General features: G+C 43.1%; 2 non-coding genes across 2 annotated transcripts; one reads left to right on the forward strand and one right to left on the reverse strand.

The window, feature by feature from the left end:
* Window positions 1-2,484: 2,484 nt before the first annotated feature.
* On the reverse strand, window positions 2,485-2,557 carry trnaf-gaa. The gene has a single exon. It is a non-coding gene; the product is annotated as a tRNA-Phe (tRNA).
* Window positions 2,558-3,384: 827 nt separating this feature from the next.
* On the forward strand, window positions 3,385-3,456 carry trnaa-ugc. The gene has a single exon. It is a non-coding gene; the product is annotated as a tRNA-Ala (tRNA).
* Window positions 3,457-7,461: the final 4,005 nt, after the last annotated feature.

A 7,461-nucleotide genomic window follows, 5' to 3' on the forward strand; every position in this document is an offset into this window, starting at 1 on the left:
AAGTCGCTTTTGGGTCCTCATTCACCTGCATAACAGTCTTGTTTTCAGATTAGCCTTGTTAAAATCCCCAGCTACAATGAATGCAGCTTCCGGATAAATAGTTTCCAGTTTGCAAAGAGTTAAATAAAGTTTGTTCAGAGCCATCGATGTGTCTGCTTGGTGGGGGGGATATATACGGCTGTGATTATAATCGAAGAGAATTCTCTTGGTAGATAATGCGGTCTACATTTGATTGTGAGGAATTCTAAATCAGGTGAACAGAAGGATTTGAGTTCCTGTATGTTTCTTTCATCACACCATGTCTCGTTGACCATAAGGCATACGCCCCGCCCCTCTTCTTACCAGAAAGATGTTTGTTTCTGTCGGCGCAATGCGTGGAGAAACCCGTTGCCTGCACCGCCTCGGAAAGCGTCTCTCCAGTGAGCCATGTTTCTGTGAAGCAAAGAACATTACAGTCTCTGATGTCCCTCTGGAATGCTACCCTTGCTCGGATTTCATCAACCTTGTTGTCAAGAGACTGGACACTGGCAAGAAGAATGCTAGGGAGTGGTGCATGGTGTGCCCGTCTCCGGAGTCTGACCAGAAGACAGCCTCGTTTCCCTCTTTTTCGGAGTCGTTTTTTGGGTCGCTGCAAGAGACTGGACACTGGCAAGAAGAATGCTACGGAGTGGTGCATGGTGTGCCCGTCTCCGGAGTCTGACCAGAAGACCGCCTCGTTTCCCTCTTTTTCGGAGTCGTTTTTTTGGGTCGCTGCAAGGGCGTAATATGACCATGTCTCAAAGATAATTTAGGATATTTTTATCACGTGGTACACCGACACACTCAAACACACACACACGCAATGCCCACCCCTGATGACTCGATCCATTCCGTTGTGCTGTTTGTAAGGCAGAACACAGGATCCGCGTCGCGAAAAACATATTCTTGGTCGTACTGATGGTGAGTTGACGCTGATCTTATATTCAGTAGTTCTTCTTGACTGTATGTAATGAAACCTAAGATGACCTGGGGTACTAATGTAAGAAATAACAAAAAAATGCATAGTTTCCTAGGAACGCGAAGCTGGGGAATTTGATCAGTTGGTTTTGTGTTTGCTTAGCATGCTATAGGTAATGGGATCGATGCCCGCATTCCCCAAAAACACATTTTTTTGTGGATCCAAGAAAGCTCCAGTTCACACTTCATGCAGCCTTGTCTTACGACAACCTACTGTCATGTAAACAATGACAAGAATCTGTCATGTAACAATGACAAGCAAAATGTCAGATGAAAAAGTAAGACATTACTTACTTTCAGAGAGCAGCATATCACAAACTCTAACCAACTGAGCTAACCGGCCGCTGGCTACAGATCACAACTGTTGAGATGCACCGAGCCTCTGCAAGTGCTGGAGCGCAAACTAACAAGTCCACGAACAGCATAGCCTGACAAGACTGGACACTCTTGGTTGCTCCTTGTGGAAATTCAAAACAGCTGGGGAATTTGATCAATTGGTATTGTGTTTGCTTAGCATGCTATAGGTAGTGGGATCGATGCCCGCATTCCCCCAAAAAATTTTTTGTAGATCCAAGAAAGCTCCAGTTCACACTTCATGCAGCCTTGTCTTACGACAACCTACTGTCATGTATCAGTGACAAACAACTTTCATGTAACACTGATGTCAAAATGTCAGATGAAAAAGCAAGACATTACTTACTTTCAGAGGAGCAGCGTAGCACACACCATTGAGGCCCACAAACAACGCTGTGGATAGTTTCCTTGAAGCCAGAGCATAAAGAAAGAACAAATTCAAATGCCAAAACCCAGAATCAAACCAGGGACCTTTAGATCTTCAGTCTAACCCTCTCCAAACTGAGCTATTTCAGCAACTCACTAAACTTAATTCTGTGGCACCCTTGACAATTCACATGCATGTGACTCACAATTTTGAAACTAAAAATGTAAATCATTGCCAGTATAGGGGATCAAAACCATGAACTTGGCTTTATTAGCACCACACTCTTACCAACTGAGCTAACCGGCCACTTGCTATTGGGCTCAATTGTTGAGATGCACAGAGCCTCTGCAAGTGCTGGCGCGAAAACTAACAAGTCCACCAACAGCATAGCCTGACAAGACTGGACCCTTTTGGTTGCTTCTTGTGGAAATTCCAAATGGCTGGGGAATTAACTCAAATGCTTTGCATGCGTGAGGTCGTGGGATTGATGCCCGCATTCTCCAAAAGCACATTGTTTTTATGGATCCAAGAAAACTCCAGTTCACACTTCATGCAGCCTTGTTTTACGACAACCTACTGTCATGTAACAATGACAAACAACTTTCCTGTAACACTGATGTCAAAATGTCAGATGAAAAAGCAAGAAATTCATTACTTTCAGAGGAGCAGCGTAGCACACACCATTGAGGCCCACACCATTGAGGCCCACAAACAAAGCTGTGGATCGTTTCCTTGAAGCCAGAGCATAAAGAAAGAACAAATACAAATGCAGAAACCCAGGATTGAAACAGGGACCTTTAGATCTTCAGTCTAATGCTCTCCCAAATGAGCTATTTCAGCAATTCACTAAACTTAAGAAAACTAAACTGAAAAACAAAAAAATACAATTAAAAATACAATTAAAAACTAAGTTGCTCCACCAGAGTGTCTCTTTTGGGTCACCTTTGCTGGTCCCAAGCCCGGATAAAGGAGGAGGGTTGGAATTGTGACATAAAAAAAAGAACAATCGACAGAAGAAAGTTCATTTGTAGTTCTAAACATATTTAGGGTGTTTTTTAATCACTTCTTGTCTCTCCCATGGAGTTATTCCTCCTTCCAACAGCGTCCATCACAATTACATGATCATGGCCAATTATGCAAATTAGGTGATGACGTCATGTAGCGACTTCTTGCGTCTTTTAGGACAACCAATAGCTACTTTCCTTACTGAGGAATTGGCAACACTGCTAACTTTAAACTTCAGCTATCTGAGCAGCTAACCGATCGCTGCAGCTGTACATTGCCCATCTGTAAATAGCCGACCCAATCTACCTACCTCATTGCCATATTGTTTTTATTTACTTTCTGCACTTTTGCACACCAGTATTTCTTCTTGCACATCATCATCTGCTCATCTATCACTCCATTGTTAATTTACTAAATTGTGATTACTTCGCTACTACGGCCTATTTATTGCCTTTTTACATTTTTTCCCTTCTATTTTGTTATTGACTGTGCGCTTGTTTGTTCCATGTGTAACTCTGTGTTGTTGTTTGTGTTTTGCACTGCTTTGCTTTATCTTGGCCAGGTCACAGTTGTGTATGAGAACTTGTTCTTACCTGGCTTACCTGGTTAAATAAAGAAGAAATGTAAAAAAAAATAAGAAAATGTTCTTTCTTTCTCAGAAAGGGGGTGTAGCGCAGTGGTAGAGCACATGCTTTGCATGTATGAGGTCCTGGGTTCAATCCCCAGCTTCTCTGTGTGTTTTTGCAAAGACCCAACTTCTACTTTCCAGAATGTTGAAATTCTATGCAGGAAACAGAGATGCGCTAAATAATTTTGTCTTGTAATCTGAAGAACATACGTTCAGTCCCTGTTAGTACATTTGTAGAACAGAAGTGGCATGGTTACCAACTTTTATGCTATCATTTTCAAAAACTGAAGTTCATGAATTCGATCCCTGTCCATACCTGTTTTAAGAATTGCTGCTATCATTTCATTGTAGTTTCAATGGAGTGGTGTATATAAAAAGTACATTGTATTAATATTGCGTTTTATCTGCAAATTAAATGGGATGGAAGCTCAGAGGGAGAGTGCATACTATATATGTATGAGGTCCTTTCTCCACTGAGTTTGTGTGCAAAATTCACATTTGCACTACTACTTTCCAGAATGTTGATATATATATATATACATACAGCAAAGACTGTATGTATGTATATATATATATATACATACAGCAAAGACTGGCATGGTGGCCAAGTGTTAAGGCATTGGTCTTGTAAACCGAAGATCATGGGTTCAAATCAAATCCGCGCCATTATAGAAAAGACTTCTAATTAAATGGAATTAGATTTTTTGGAGGACTTTGTAGAAAAATCATGTTGTATCAATATTTGAAGACAACTATTATATTAAAGGGAAGTATCTCTACGATACAGCCACTTTCAATGTTTGCGGTTCCCCAACTTCTCTTTTGAGAGTTTTCATTTGTTAAATTAGCTTTTGCACAACTCCCACTTTCCACAATGTTGACATTCTAAGAATGAAATAGATGTGCAAAGTCATCTGTTTTTGTTAACTGAAGCACATGGGTTCAATCCTTGTTCAACGTTTATGGTAGATAGCTGATATTACGGAAATGTACTTTCATCACAACAGTGTAAAGAAAGGGTCAATTGTATTGATATGGCCACTGAGACCTGTATGCTCTAGTCGGCTGGCCCTCGCTACATATTCGTCACCAGAACCACTGGCTCCAGGTAATCTGTAAGTCTATGCTAGGTAAAGCTCCGCCTTATCTCAGCTCACTGGTCACAATAACAACACCTACCCGTAGCACGCGCTCCAGCAGGTATATCTCACTGGTCATTGCAAAAATTGCTGAAGCTGGAGACTTATATTTTGTTAGAGTTGTGTTAATTTGAATCTGGTATCAGGATAAGTATGACACTGAGTCACCGATTGTATACTATGTATTTTTTATTAGCTAAGCAATAAGTGGTAAATGCAATTTTCGTATATACGGGCTCTCTGTCCAACCTCGCAGGGCAAACAGAGAACTGACTTGTTCTTGACAAAGATATTATAAATATACTCTGACAGAAATAGTTCCTGCTTCTGAGCCGGCCTGTCTGAGTAGAGACTGGGCGTGGTTTAGACTCACCCAGCCTATCGTTGATTGTTGGCCCAGCCCCCTAAGCGCTTCAGTTGATAGATGTAACTGTTTCTGTGAAGAATATCTATGCGCTCATTCTCGATACCGTTATCTCGCATCTGGCTCCTGTTACCTAACAAAAATACTGTTTGTTCTCGCAACACTACGTTCTGAATGTGCCCTCCCAACTCATTGCACAGTCCTGTCTTCATGTTATTCTGTATTATTCCAACATGAAAAGGACCATGGCGCTGAAACTGTTAACAATATTTCAAGTCAGCTATGTTGCAAGTCACATACATACATCCACACAAGCCAACAGCAGATAATATTCAATCACATATTTGGTAACGGGCTATAGTGCATAACACAGAATCCTCATAATCCCCCTTTTTTGTGTAACCACACCATCCGATATACTAGGTCGCTGATGAACTCAGGAACTTTAAACCTTTATTATGTGAATATATGAAGTGATGCACGTCCCTTTGTTGATTAACATATATATAAACCTGAGTTTTTGATTCCCCCTTTTGACACCCACAAGGGTGTCACTCATTATCCTTTATTTCAGCGGTCCCAACATAGTAATATGTTAATAGCATTTCATGAAAATAATAAAAAGTTTATTATTAATAAAACATTATTATTTTTTTTTATTTTTTTTACAGAAAAACAGAAAAGAAACATCAACCAACAAAAATAGAAAAAAAAATCAACAAGTGATATATGCTTTTGTCTCCCCCTTTTGATACACATAATGGTGTCACTTATCAAAAACAGGATAACCCTTTATTGTTTGTTTATTACAATAAACAGGTAAGATTCAGCCCACAAAAACATAAACAACAGAAAAAGAGTTATTTCAAGACAATTTAGAGAAGGTGGTCCTAAGAGTTCTTAATATCACTTGCAAATTGTCAGGCATGAGCAGTTGTGAAATGGTCTGAAAGGCCCTTCTGAAAGCATACATTTAACATTTAAGTCATTTAGCAGACGCTCTTATCCAGAGCGACTTACAAATTGGTGCATTCACCTTATGACATCCAGTGGAACAGTCACTTTACAATAGTGCATCTAAATCTTAAAGGGGAGGTGAGAAGGATTACTTTATCCTATCCTAGGTATTCCTTAAAGAGGTGGGGTTTCAGGTGTCTCCGGAAGGTGGTGATTGACTCCGCTGTCCTGGCGTTGTGAGGGAGTTTGTTCCACCATTGGGGGGCCAGAGCAGCGAACAGTTTTGACTGGGCTGAGCGGGAACTGTACTTCCTCAGTGGTAGGGAGGCGAGTAGGCCAGAGGTGGATGAACGCAGGGCCCTTGTTTGGGTGTAGGGCCTGATCAGAGCCTGGAGGTACTGAGGTGCCGTTCCCCTCACAGCTCCGTAGGCAAGCACCATGGTCTTGTAGCGGATGCGAGCTTCAACTGGAAGCCAGTGGAGAGAGCGGAGGAGCGGGGTGACGTGAGAGAACTTGGGAAGGTTGAACACCAGACGGGCTGCGGCGTTCTGGATGAGTTGTAGGGGTTTAATGGCACAGGTAGGGAGCCCAGCCAACAGCGAGTTGCAGTAATCCAGACGGGAGATGACAAGTGCCTGGATTAGGACCTGCGTCGCTTCCTGTGTGAGGCAAGGTCGTACTCTGCGGATGTTGTAGAGCATGAACCTACAGGAACGGGCCACCGCCTTGATGTTAGTTGAGAACGACAGGGTGTTGTCCAGGATCACGCCAAGTTTCTTAGCGCTCTGGGAGGAGGACACAATGGAGTTGTCAACCGTGATGGCGAGATCATGGAATGGGCAGTCCTTCCCCGGGAGGAAGAGCAGCTCCGTCTTGCCGAGGTTCAGCTTGAGGTGGTGATCCATTATCCACACTGATATGTCTGCCAGACATGCAGAGATGTGATTCGCCACCTGGTCATCAGAAGGGGGAAAGGAGAAGATTAATTGTGTGTCGTCTGCATAGCAATGATAGGAGAGACCATGTGAGGTTATGACAGAGCCAAGTGACTTGGTGTATAGCGAGAATAGGAGAGGGCCTAGAACAGAGCCCTGGGGGACACCAGTGGTGAGAGCGCGTGGTGAGGAGACAGATTCTCGCCACGCCACCTGGTAGGAGCGACCTGTCAGGTAGGACACAATCCAAGCATGGGCCCCGCCGGAGATGCACAACTCGGAGAGGGTGGAGAGGAGGATCTGATGGTTCACAGTATCGAAGGCAGCCGATAGGTCTAGAAGGATGAGAGCAGAGGAGAGAGAGTTAGCTTTAGCGGTGCGGAGCGCCTCCGTGATACAGAGAAGAGCAGTCTCAGTTGAATGACTAGTCTTGAAACCTGACTAATTTGGATCAAGAAGGTCATTCTGAGAGAGATAGCGGGAGAGCTGGCCAAGGACGGCACGTTCAAGAGTTTTGGAGAGAAAAGAAAGAAGGGATACTGGTCTGTAGTTGTTGACATCGGAGGGATTGTGTGTAGGTTTTTTCAGAAGGGGTGCAACTCTCGCTCTCTTGAAGACGGAAGGGACGTAGCCAGCGGTCAGGGATGAGTTGATGAGCGAGGTGAGGTAAGGGAGAAGGTCTCCGGAAATGGTCTGGAGAAGAGAGGAGGGGATAG

Source organism: Oncorhynchus gorbuscha, linkage group LG08, assembly GCF_021184085.1.
Source record: "Oncorhynchus gorbuscha isolate QuinsamMale2020 ecotype Even-year linkage group LG08, OgorEven_v1.0, whole genome shotgun sequence".
NCBI lineage: Eukaryota > Metazoa > Chordata > Actinopteri > Salmoniformes > Salmonidae > Oncorhynchus > Oncorhynchus gorbuscha.